The sequence below is a fragment of the Acomys russatus genome, chromosome 10 (assembly GCF_903995435.1).
Source record: "Acomys russatus chromosome 10, mAcoRus1.1, whole genome shotgun sequence".
NCBI lineage: Eukaryota > Metazoa > Chordata > Mammalia > Rodentia > Muridae > Acomys > Acomys russatus.
The window spans coordinates 12,125,445-12,138,632 of record NC_067146.1 but is presented as its reverse complement, the minus strand read 5'-3'; the positions used below and the strand labels follow the sequence as shown (position 1 = coordinate 12,138,632).

The 13,188-nt window shown below is 46.0% G+C and overlaps 1 protein-coding gene across 1 annotated transcript in view; it reads right to left on the bottom strand.

Annotated features, from left to right (window-relative positions):
- The window catches only part of Ube2h (ubiquitin conjugating enzyme E2 H), a 121,731-nt gene extending 109,600 nt beyond the window's left edge, over nt 1-12,131 (bottom strand). The window contains exon 1 of the mRNA XM_051151810.1: nt 12,124-12,131. The gene's annotated coding sequence lies outside the window, so the exon portion shown is untranslated. The remainder of the gene's footprint in view (nt 1-12,123) is intronic.
- Nucleotides 12,132-13,188: the final 1,057 nt, after the last annotated feature.

The following is a 13,188-nucleotide window of genomic DNA, read 5'->3' as shown; positions in this document are numbered from 1 at the left end:
AGCCAGGACCACAAGAGAAACCCTGTCTCAAACAACCAAAAAGAAAAGAAAACAACAGCAACAAAACAAAATAAAAAACTCCATCCTGGCATTCCAGAAGTAGAAGCAGGAGGACCCAAAATTCAAGATTATCTTTAGCCATGTAATGATTTTGAGGCTAGCCTGGGCTACATGAGTCACTATGTCAACTTGATAATGAGGCAAGGTGTGTATGTGGGGGGAGGATGAGCGGATGGGAGTCGGGGGATTCATATCCTTGTTGATTTTCAGAAATGTATACATTGGTTCTTTACATACTTTTCTCTCCAATCCTCCTACTTTGCTTGGAAGCCCTTGATTTTGCCCACACTGATGCCTGGAATTAAATTTCTCTCATTTGCTGGTCATGGTGGTGCACCCCTTTAATCCCAGCACTTGGGAGGCAGAGGCAGGCAGATGGATCTCTGTGAGTTCGAGGCCAGCCTGGTCTACAAAGTGAGTCCAGGAGAGCCAAGGCTACACAGAGAGACCCTATCTCAAAAAACAAAAACAAAAAAGAAAGAAAAAAAGAAAAAAAAAAAAACCTAAAAAACCCCAAAACATCTCCCATTGTCTGTTCCCAAGATCGCTGCATTTCTAAATACTAGTCTGTGTCCCAGGAAAGGGATGAAGAACTTGGTTCCTAGGCTAAGAGAGATCTGGCTGAGGAGCCTTCCTATATCCTGCTGGCATGGAGTAACCCTCCCGGTAGGCATCAAGGCAAAGCAGGCTCAGTTTAGCCCAGATGGAGGCACAGAGGAAGGGTGGCTGGGACTAGGGAGCTGTGGTGATTCAGTTGGTCATATTTGGTCAGTCTTTTGGTTTGTTTTTGTTTTGTTTTGTTTTCCCTGAGACTGGGTTTCTCTGTGTAGCCCCGGCTGTCCTGGACTCACGCTGTAGACCAGGCTGGCCTCGAACTCACAGAAATCTGCCTGCCCCTGCCTCTAAGTGCTGGGATTACAGGTGTGTGCCATGGTGACTTGCTTTGGTCAGTTGTATTAACATGCTAAAGCTAGGGTTTGATGGAGCAAACACAAAGCACAGCCAACAGACTGTCATCATCCCTACCCATCCACCCACCCCCCAAAAAAACTAACCACACATACCCCCAAGCAAAGGACCAGCAAACAAGAAACTTGCTTAGCCGCATGATCTTCCAATCGTTTTTCTGTTATTTGTGAAATTATTGGCTTTATTTTTTTAAACAGTGTCTGGTGTAGCCCAGGCAGGCCTCAAGCTCACTATACATTGAAGATGACCTTGGCATTACAATTCTCCGGCTTCTACTTCCTTAGTGCTGGCATCCTGCGCATGCGTCGCCGTGGCTTATACAGCTCTGGCGTCAGATCCAAACTACACAAGCGCTCCACTAACATTTTAACTTATAACTGCCCAGAATCAGAAAGATCCAATTGACTAGTCTGACCAGGGAACTGATCTTCACAGGAGGTAGCCAAACTTTAGCTGCATATAAGAGAAAATACCAGTAACAGACCTTCCACCTTATAGGAGAGGCTCCTCCCACAGGCAAAGCCTGTGTGGATGAGCCTCCTTCATGCCTCAAAAACCCAGAGCGCTGTCGGTTACAGGGAATGCTACAGACCCTGGGACTTCAGCTTCCTAATGCTGTCTCTAATACAATATTTAGGGTGAGTTCTGAATTCCTCAAGCAATTCACCCACTTACTGAGCTTTTATGGGGCACCTGTGTTGGAGCACAGAATTTTTTAATCTCTGGTATCAGGGCACTGCGGCATCCATGGATTATAATACAGACAGAGCCTTCCCTCTGCTCTCTTCTCTCTTCTCTGGCGATGAGATGTCAGTGTGTGGAATAGAAGCAGAGTCATGGGCTGAGAATCAACTCGCATTTGTTGTTGCTACTGTGGACCTCTTAAGAGGAGTGAAAGGCACCTTTCCAGCCAGTCAGACCGTGGTGTCAGCACACATTTAATCCCAGCCCTCAGGAGGCAGAGGCAGGCAGATCTCTATGAGTTTGAGGCCAGCTTGGACTACAAAGTCCTGGTCCAGGACAGCCAGGACTACACAGAAAAACCCTGTCTTGGGGGGTGAGGGTTGGGGAGAAAAAAGAAAAGAAAGATAAGGTGGGTTAGAGAGTTGGATGATCCGGGAGCTACAAATGGGACAGCTGCTAGATTGTAAGCAGGCTGCGGGACCAGAAGGACTAGTCAGTTGGTGTGTGGAAGCCTTAGGACTGAGGGACCTGGGAGAGATGCTACAGAGCTAAGTCCTCCTGCTTGAGCAGGAAGCTGGAACAGGAAGCTGCAGGGGCCTCTGGGTGGGGATCACTACAGGACAGCCACACAGGCCACAGAGCAGAATCAGAGAGGCAGGGTCTCCTGGTGCAACACTGGGAGTCTGGGGGACCCCTCCAGCCCAAGGCTGAACAGTGATCTATGGGAACAGACCTTCCCCTGGAATGATTGATGTCAGACTATCCTCCATGCGGGTAGGTGGATCTGAGGTTGTCTGAAGGACAGCCAATATTACTATGAGAGGAACATAATTAGCATATCATGGGACTTTCTTATAAGGACACCCTAATAGTTCAAATTCAACATAATCACCTTTTTGTTTTTTGTTTTTGTTTTGTTGTTTTTCAAGACAGGGTTTCTCTATGTAGCCTTGGCTGCCCTAGACTCGCTTTGTAGACCAGGCTGGCCTCGAACTCATAGCGATCCACCTGCCTCTGCCTCCCAAGTGCTGGGATTAAAGGCGTGCGCCACCACACCTGACTTCTTTGAGTCATTTTATAGACATATACATTGCTGCCACCGAAAGGCTGAGACAGGAAGATTAAGAATTAGAATTTTGAGGAGCCGGGCATGATGGTACACACCTTTAATCCCAGCACTCAGGAGGCAGATCTCTGTGAGTTCAAGGCCAGCTGGCCTACAAAGCAAATCCAGGACAGCCAAGGCTATATGGAGAAAACCTATCTCAAAAAACAAACAAAATATCTTCAAATAAAGTCCCATGCGAATGGTGTGGGGCTGGAGACATAACTATTCTGATATGGAAACTCCTTTTTAGCTCCTCGCTATGGGGTTTGTTAGGTTTCAGGTATCCTTCAGTCTCTTGGTCTCTCAGGCACAGCTGACACGCCCAGCTCTCTACCTTGAATTCCCTAGGCCAGGGGTGGGGCTTCCCCTCCCAGACAACATTCTGGTTCCTTCTATTTCTCTCCTTTCTTTCTGTATTTCTCCTCCTCCTCTCTCTCTCCTCTCTCTTCTCCCCCCCCCCCCAACCGTCTCTCTCTCTCTCCTACATGGTGGCCTAGAGATGTTTACAATAGACTTGCATTTATATAACTTCGTCTTTGCAATTATCTCATTCCATTATTTCAATCAGGGTTCACCTAGTAAACACCAACTCCGGCTCATATCCCCCTGATGTGGGTTGAGTGATGCCCACTGAAAGATATATTGAGCTGGGCCTGATGACTTGTCTTGGGCCTGAAATCCCATCCTCTCTGGAGACTGAGGCAGGAGGATCAAAAGTTTAAAGCATTGCTACTCAGAGATACAGGGAGAGTTCAAGGCTACCCTGAGTAGCTAGGTGATGCCTTGTCTCGAAATAAAGGGAAGAAAAGAGATGGGGATACAGGTCAGAGGTAGAGTATTACCGGAGGCCCTGGGTTCAATACCCAGAATAATATTGATAGTAGCAACTAAAGAGATCACCAAGCAGTATAGAGCACTTGTTGCTTTTGCAGAGGACCCAGGTTTCATTCCCAGCACCCGTATAGTGGCTTGCGACCATCTATAATCCAGTTCCTGGGGATCAAACACCCTCTTCTGACTCTGATCTGCACAAGGCACACATACACAGTGCAAGCACACATACACACGAAGACAAAATAGTTATATGTATATACATATGTGTGTGTATACACACACATATTAAAGACATTGATGTGAATATTTCCTTATTTGGAAGAAGAGTGTTTGCAGATGTTCTCAAGTTTAGGTCATACTAGATCAAGATGACTTTGATTCCATAAGATATCAAACCTAGCCAGGCGTGGTGGCACACGTCTTTAATTGGGAGGCAGAGGCAGGTGAATCACCCTGCACTGTCTACAAGTTTCAGGCCAGCCATGCCTACACACAGTGAAAAGGAAAATCATCTGGGTTGCTCAGTCAGCAGAGTGCCTGCATGAGTGTAAACATGAGAGACACACTCCCCAAAAAGAGAAAAACAAACAAACAAACAACTGGCAAGGCAGTGACTGTAATCCCAGAGCTGGGGAGGCAAATATAGTGGGATGCCCGGAGCTCGAGAGAAACTCCCACTCAAAAAAACCATGGACCAGCCGGGCGGTGGTGGCGCACGCCTTTAATCCCAGCACTTGGGAGGCAGAGGCAGGCAGATCGCTGTGAGTTCGAGGCCAGCCTGGTCTACAAAGTGAGTCTAGGACAGCCAAGGCTACACAGAGAGACCCTGTCTCGAAAAACCAAAAAAAAAAAAAAAAACAAAACAAAAACAAAACCATGGACCACAGTGGAGGAGTACCTGATTTGATTTCGATCTGGCCATGTATATAATACCACATACACACCAAAAAAAAAAAAAAAAAAAAAGGAAATTGAAAAACACATGCTGGGAAGATCACTGTGACAACAGAAGCAGCGGAGGTAGTGGGGTAACCGCGGAAGCTGGGAAGGGGCCTGTTACTTTAAGCCACCCCATTTTGTGCAAGTTGATTACAGCAGCCACAGGAAGCATTTTTCAGCTGTTTTGTGGCTGGAGAAGGAAAATGCAGAAGCTTCCTGTTGTTGTGATAAAACACTCTTGACAAAAGCAATTTAAGGGAGAAGGGCTTTATTCCTGCTCACAGCTCAAGGGTGCTGTCCCTGATGGCATCAAGAGCTACAAACAGGAAGCAGGGAACATGAAGGCTTTCTTCTTGTTAGACAGTTCAGGACCCACGCCCAGGGAGGACCCTCTGTTAGCGTGGGTTTCCAGCCTGCAATTCACCTTATCAGCGTCATCCCTCATAGGCATACGCACCACAGTTATCCAGAAGTTTGTTTGGTGATTCCAAATCACATGCTAACAACTTGGAGCCGCACTAACTATCCATTTCAGTGGGTCATTTCGGCTGCCCAAGTGGAATATTTGTTCTCCTGCTGTCTCTGCAAAGCCCTCTCTTCTCTATCACGGACACCATTGCTTCTTAACCCTACGTTTGGGGGTTTAAAGCCATCAAATGTTTTTACTCCCTGTGCTTTCTACCCTTGCTTCCTCCATCCCTTCCTTCCTTCCTTTTAGTCAGAGGTTTGCTTTTTGTTTTGTTTTTTTGAGACAGGATTTCTCTGTGTAGCCTTGGCTGCCTTGACTCACTTTGTAGACCAGGCTGGCCTCAAACTCACAGCAATCCACCTGCCTCTGCCTCCCAAGTGCTGGGAATAAAAGCATGTGCCACCACTGCATGGCTTTTTTGAGACTAGGTTTCTCTGTGTAGCCTTGGCTGTCCTGGACTCACCCTGTAGACCAGGCTGGCCTCGAACTCACAGAGATCTTGCCTCCCAAGTGCCAGAGGTTTGCTATATAGCCCAATCTTGCTTCTAATTGGTGGTCCCTCCTACTACACCCTCTCCACCCCCCATTGCTTAGATTATAACCCTGGCTATTCAAACAGTCTTCAACTTTACATCTCTAACCCTGACTCTTTCCCCAGTCTCCAGACTCATCTACTGAGTGAGGAATTTCCTTCCTTCTAGCATTGTACTGTGAGCATAGATTTTTGTGGGTCAAAAGTTTACACAGTTCCTTGTGGGAATGACTTGTTTCTGCTACACAATGCTGTGGACTCTGCCAGAAAGACAGAAGCTGGCTGGGAACAGACAGGCAGAATCATACTGTGCTCGCCTGTGTCTGTCTTAGGATGAATCAAAGGTAGAACTGTCCCCCAGAGTGCCAACATGGGACCTCTCACTTACACTCTCTTTTATGAGTTGTGCTTTTGGAAATACGTAAGTCGCCAGGTGTGGTGGCGTGCTCCTTTAATCCTAGCACTCAGGAGGCAGAGACATGTGGATCTCTGAATTTGAAGCCAGTCAGGTCTACAGAGTGAGTTCAAGGACAGCCAGGACTACACAGAGAAACCCTGTCTCAGGAAAAAAAAAAAAAAAAAAAGGGAGGGGGAGATGGAAATACACATCACCTCTGCCTGGCTCTATGACTTTTTTAGATGTACTCAGTTTATGTTTTGCTTACGTAAATGTGAGTACTTGGTACCCAAAGGGGTCAGAAAATGGAGTTGGGTGTCCTGGGACTGGAGTTATGGGTGATTGTAAGCTGCCATTTGGGCTCTGGGAACTGAACCTGAGTCCTCTGTAACATAGACAGGTGCTCTTAACCACTGACTTGTCTCTCCAGCACAGTGTATTCTTGGTTTTTGAGGGCTAGAAGGTGGGAACGTGGTTTTGCTATGTAACTCAGACTGGCCTGGAAGTAGGTTACAGCCCAGACTGGCCCTGAATTCGTAAAAATCCTCCTGCCTCGGTCTCCTGAGTGTTGGGATTGCAGCATTCTTTGGTATTTACCTGGTAACTGTTGAGAAGTTCCTCATTAACTTTATGACTTCAATTCCCTCTGCTCACCCTGCCTCTGCCACACCACGCCGCGCGCGCGCGCGCGCGCGCACACACACACACACACACACACACACACACACACACACACACACACCACCGACAAAGAAGAACAAAATGAAACAAAATCTCCAGCCTACATCTTCCTCCCAGGCCTGCTCCATCTCCTGAGGTCACCTGCATGCTTTGGCTTTTTGTTGTTGTGGTTTGTTTTCGATTGGTTTTTGGTTTTTCAAGACAGGGTCTCTCTGTGTTGCCCTTGCTGTTCTGGACTCCCTTTGTAGACCAGGCTGGCCTCAAACTCACAGCAATCCACCTGCCTCTGCCTCCTGAGTGCTGGGATTAAAGGCGTGCGCCACCACTGCCCTGCGTGATTAAATTTTTATACAGCTTCCCATCTTTCTACCTTGGAAGACCTGGGGTACCCATCTCTCAGGTCAAAACCCCTGGGTTTGTCCCATCCAAAGCTGGAGACTTGTAGATATTTATGGTAGGCTTAGGATGGGAACAAAAGGTCCTCACCCAAAAAGAAAGATCACTCCCTAGTAGGGAATAAAAGCCGAGCACAGCCGGGCGTGGTGGCACACACCTTTAATTGCAGCACTCCGGAGGCAGAGGCAGGCGTATCACTGTGAGTTCGAGGCCAGCCTTGTCTACAAAGTCTAGGACAATCAAGACTATACCAAGAAACCCTGTCTCAAAAAACAAAAACAAAAAGAAACAAACAAACAAAAAAAGCCCAGCACAAGGGCTAAAGGCTAGAAAGATGGCTCAACAGTTAAGAGCACTGGCTGCTCCTCTAGAGGACCCAGGGTTGATTCCTACCACCCACAGGGTGTCTGTAACTCAAGTGCCAAGGGGTCAGACACCTGACTTTTTCTGGTTTCCTGGGACACTGCACGCACACTGTGCACAGGCATGTATTCATATGCATAAAATAAAATGAAAAAAAAAAAAAAACCCGATAAGTCTAGCACAATAGCTGTGACATAGTGTCAGAGCTACCCTGACAGGAAGCGGTGAGTGATTCTATGTGCCCGGTACCGCTTGATTCTAGAAAGCCTTAGATCAGGTTGTCTTCCTGCCTCATAAATGCCATCTGCCCTGGATAGAGCCCTAAGGCCTTAGTCAACACGGCCATGCAGTCTGAGCTCACCTTATCTTCCGGCTTCAGCCCCTCGCCACCTCCCTGTACTCCTGCTCCAGGATCTGACCTGTTGCCATTGCTGCCAGCTGCCCCTGCTACTTCCCCTCCTGGACTGCCCTCCCATCCACAGCGCCCAGCAAGCATCGGCTCTCCTTAAGTCTGCCTGTCCTGGTACACTCCTAAGTCCTCCAGGCTTAGACTTATTGTCGGGTATTAACTACAGCCTTCTATATAACTTAGAGATTTGCCTTTCTCCCCTCTCTATTTGGCATATCTCAGAGGCCAGCCCCTTTCCTGTCTCTTCTGAGGAAAACACTTGTTCGTTCTCCTGCACTGAAGGACAAGACCCTGTCACCTCTGCCCACAAGGCCAGAGACCTAATTCAGCCATCCATAGACAGCTGCCATGTTTCCTGTTTCACACCAAGATAAACTGGATGTGACAGCTAATCTCATTACCAACTTGACAGCCCTGGGAAGAGAGGGCTTCATTTGAAGACCTGTCACTGTCACACTGGCCTGTGGGCATTTCTATGGGGGTATTTTCTTGATTTCTGATTGATAGAGGAGGGCCCTGCAAAAGGAACTTTTATTCTCCTCATCCAATTGTCTCAGCGGCTTACTGCTGCCTTCTGCTAACCCGGGCCTAGTCTTGGAAGCTTCTAGTCTCCGTACACTCTAACCTACGCCTAAAATGTTTTCAGCCTCTGAGATTTACTGCTTAATAAGCTCACCCTCTCTTGTTCTTTCTGAGCTCTGGGCTGCCTGGTTCAACTCCGATGCTCTGGCTCACACTCCTCTCCCAGCTGACTGATTCAATCTGGTTTTTCTCTCAGTCCCTAAAGTACTTTGCTTGGCCTCAAACTAACTCCAGTATCTGCTTGAATCTTCTGGCTACTTCTCAGACTCTGGCTGGTTCTGTCTTCACCTGTGTCTAGTTTGTTCTCTCTCTCTCTCTCCTTCAGCCTCTCTCTGTAAAGCTCTCCTGGTAAAACTGCCTCCTCTCCCCTCATTCTCTGTGTTGCCCCCTTAAGTAGCTTGCCTTTCCTTTTTCTTCCAGTGACAGTTGGGCATATCTTCTGTCAAATCTTTCTCAGATTTGTCACATTTTCTGCTACTCAATTCAAATATGGGTCCTTCCTTTTACAAACTAACTTTACCTTCACTGTTTAGGAATTAAAGGCATGTACTAGCACACCTGGACCTAAACTTTTCTTTACTTGATATTTGCTCTAAGCCGGGAGGTGGTGGTACACGCCTTTAATCTCAGCACTTGGGAGGCAGCACTCGGGAGGCAGAGGCAGGTGGATCGCTGTGAGTTCGAGGCCAGCCTGGTCTACAAAGTGAGTCCAGGACAGCCAAGACTACAGAGAAACCCTGTCTCGAAAATCCAAAACAAAACAAAACAAAAACTTGAAAGTTGCTCTATAACACACCGGCCTTGAACTCAGACCTGCTTACCTCTATCTCCTGGACTAGAGATGTATTTGTATTCCAGCTGCGTCATACAGACCTAGAAGGTCTTTGGATGTGACTTCTTGTCAGAGCAGCCATGTTCTGAAATAAAAATTCTCTACAGTGCCCAGTCCAAGGTGGGCAGTGTCATCCACTGGCAGGTGGCCCTGGGTTGTATAAGAAAGGTAGCTGAGGGCTGGGAGTGGTGGCACATGCCTTTAATCGCAGTACTCGGGAGACAGAGGCAGGCGGATCACTGTAAGTTAGAGGGCAGCCTGGTCTACAAAGTGAGTCCAGGACAGCCAAGGCTAACACGGAGAGACCCTGTCTCAAAAAACAAGAAGAAGAAGAAGAAGAAGAAGAAGAAGAAGAAGAAGAAGAAGAAGAAGAAGGAGAAGAAGATGAAGAAGATGAAGAAGAAGAAGAAGAAGAAGAAGAGGTAGTTGAAGCTGGCCATGGTGGCACATGCCTGTAATCCCAGCACTTGGGAGGCAGAAGCCGGCAGATCTCTGAAAGTTCGAAGCCAGCTTGGTCTGCAAAGTGAGTCCAAGACAGCCAAGGGAAGTCCTGTCTTGCAAAACAAAACAACCAAACAAAAGAAACCCTGTCTTGAAAAACCAAAAAACAGAAGAAAGGAAGGAAGGAAGTAAAACATGAGTCTGGAGCAAGCCGGTCAGCAGTGTTCCTCTGAGGTCTCTGCTTCAAGCTTCTGCCTGGAATTCTTTTGGCTCCTTTCAATGATGCGCTAAAACCTGTAAGGTGAAGTACACCCTCCCCCACCCAAAAGCTGGTTTTGTCCTGTGTTTTTATCATAGTAACAAAAACCAAACTAGGACAATGAGCCAGTCAGATTTCTCTTCTGGGAATGCAAAACTGGAAAACTGAGCCAATTAGCAGTGGGGGCAGAAACTGAACGACTGAGTCAGGTTTGGAATAGCTAGGCATGATAGAGCACTGTTGACTCTGTTTCTTAACAATTAAACTTTATTATACAACCCAACTAGCTTATACAAGAAGGAAAAAGGTTAAAGGGACAAAAGAGTGAACTTTCCGGTAGCCGTTCCACAGGATGGGTCCTTAGGTGTCTCTCTGGCCCGTGTATTGGTCTAGTTGGTCCGCTGCTCCCCACGCGCTCCAGCCCAGGCTGAACTTGTTCTTTCCTCCCCCAACTGCCTGAGTCACGTGGGAAGGACCGTCTCCTTCTCCTGGTGAGGGTCAATTAGAAAGACAATAGTCCAGGTGGGGTTTCCAGGTCTGCTTCCTGAATTCCAGGCCCAGGATGGCTCCACTCAGTCTGTCACAAGGTATTCATGGGGTGCCCCAAGGGTAAAGCCCGCCAAGACTGCTCCCACCTGTGACAAGGCTTATTCTTTCCCACACATCCCCCTTCTCTTTTAAAAAAATTAAGAACTATATACACACCTATACATATATACATAATCATCAGGTATCAAGTACATAACCAAGTCCTTTTATACTTGTTAACCTGAGAGAAAGTATTCCACTATCCTACCAAAGAGAGTCCTTTTCTTTTATGAGAAATTGCAATTATCCATCTATAAATGTGTTTTTAATTCTTAAACTAAAGCTTCTAGTAACACTGTGGCTATCTAGTCTTCAATCCCATCAGAGACTCAAGAAGGAAAATCTATCTAATAAAGGAAGTGCTGGTGGGCAACTTCCAAGTTGCATAGGACAGAGAGAGCAGACCACCTGGATAGTCACCGGATTCTCTCCTTCATTGGGGCAATCAGTCTTTAGCCTTATCGGCCCAAAACATCCAACAAACTGCTTTTTGAAGCAGGAAATCCGACGGTCTGGTCCATCTAGTCTCTTCAAAGCTGGACAGTCAACTTTCCAGCTTCACTGTTGATCATTGCAGCCAGTCAGCCTGTCATCAGCGGTAGAGATAAGAGCAGTTTCTCCATCCAGTGACCATTCTGTCACCTGAGTCTCTTGAAGCCCTCATCTTCAATGATGCAAATGGAGAAGCGGCCAGGAGTGGATGTCTCTCTCTGTCAGGAAAGCCCTCATCCTTAAATGTCATATTCTGTGGATCTCTGGAGTTTGAAGACCAACTTTATCTATTCCTACAGTTATCAACTATTCCTTTGAAGACATATACAAGGAATTAAACAAACCTGTTCTATGACAAAGTAAGTTAGTATCTAGGAGGATTTCTACGTAACTAAATACCAACTTTTATCCCCGATCTTCCTGAACAGTTTTTCCTAAGACATTAGTGGCACATGAATAATACATGAAATAAACATTGAATAAAATGAACTTAAGTTTCTAACATACAATATATAATATTTTGTCAACATATAACATACAATACATAAGGCAAAAATGAATGACAATATACAATTTAAATTCTTATCAATGAAGCAAAAGTTGAAGTCTTAAATTTTCATCAATCAAAAGTCTTAAATTTTCTTCAATCTACAGAGCATACCTGTGATCCTCGCGCACATAAACTTGGGGCAGGGAACAGGTGGGTGTACAACACTAGTCTCAGCCACACATCCAGTTTGAGACCAGTTTGAGCTTCATTAACCCTGCCTCAAAAAAATAAAAAATAAAAAATAAAAAATAAAAATAAAAAGCTGCCATTTGAGCCAGGCCTGGTGGTGCAAGCCTTCAGTTCCACACTTGAGAGGCTGAGGCTGGATGATTGAGTTCTATAGGATGAGACCCTGTCTCAAAAATGCCAAAGATTAGAAATAAATAAAAAGACTAGAGAGGCCAATACATGGAGTGGAAGCAGTAAGGTCAGGAGTTCAAGATCATCCTTAGCTACCTGTTGAGTCAGGGACCCTACCTCAAGATAGATAGATAAATAGATAGATAGATAGATAGATAGATAGATAGACAGACAAATGATAGATGGAGAGATAGATGAGAGATAGATAGGTGGATTGATGGTCGATAGATGGATAGATATTAGATGGATAGATAGATGATAGGTGGATAGATAGATAGATGGGTGGATAGATGATAGATAAGCAATAAATAAATATACAAATAAAATATGGGCTGAAAAGATGGATCAGTGGCTCATTCATGAACCTGGTTCAGTTCCTAGTACGCATCTGGTGGCTCACAACCAACTGTAACTCCAGTTCCAGAGGATCTGAAGCTGATTCAGGCCTGTACAGGCACTGCATGTGAATGCTTCCAAAACTTAAGTTCAAATGAAACACTGAGGCACAATAAATAAAAATAAAAATAATCCCTTAATTGCAGCCCTCGGGAGGCAGAGGCAGGTGGATCTCTGAATTCAAGGCTAACCTGGTCTGCAGAGTGAGTTCCAGGACAGCCACGGCTACACAGGGAAACCCTGTCTGGAAGACAAACAAACAGCTAAGTAAAAGGAGGAGGCCTCCTTGTTTCTACTCTTCTTAATGCTCTCTGTTGGTTCTCTCTCTTTGTTTTTGTTTTTTTCTAGACAGGGTTTCTCTGTGTAGCCCTGGCTGTCCTGGACTCTCTTTGTAGATCAGACTGACCTCGAACTCATAGAGATCCACCTGCCTCTGCCTCCCGAGTGCTGGGATTAAAGGTGTGCACCACCATACCCAGCTTGTTGGTTCTCTTTTTAGCAATATTCCCTTTTCCTTTTCTTGAATGACTCTGGGTGCCTTATAACAAAAGAACCCAGGTAGGTTCCCCCTAGCCCCCTCACATTTCTTGGCTGCTGGCTTGCTTAGTTCCTCCACACAAAGATAGATGAGGAAGAAGAAAATGCACTGTACCACTGCGTTATTCTTTGGGACCTAGGGTCCCTAACTGGCTTGTTTCCTTTTTTCTACCTTTCCAAATCTTAGTTTTGGTTCGTAAATAATGACCAGGGCCTTTAACTTGTGTTCTTGGAAGGAAAATATGTATACCAGCTGTAGTTCAAATGTTTTTTCCTTCCCTTTGATTTTTTTTTTTGCTGTTGTTCTTTT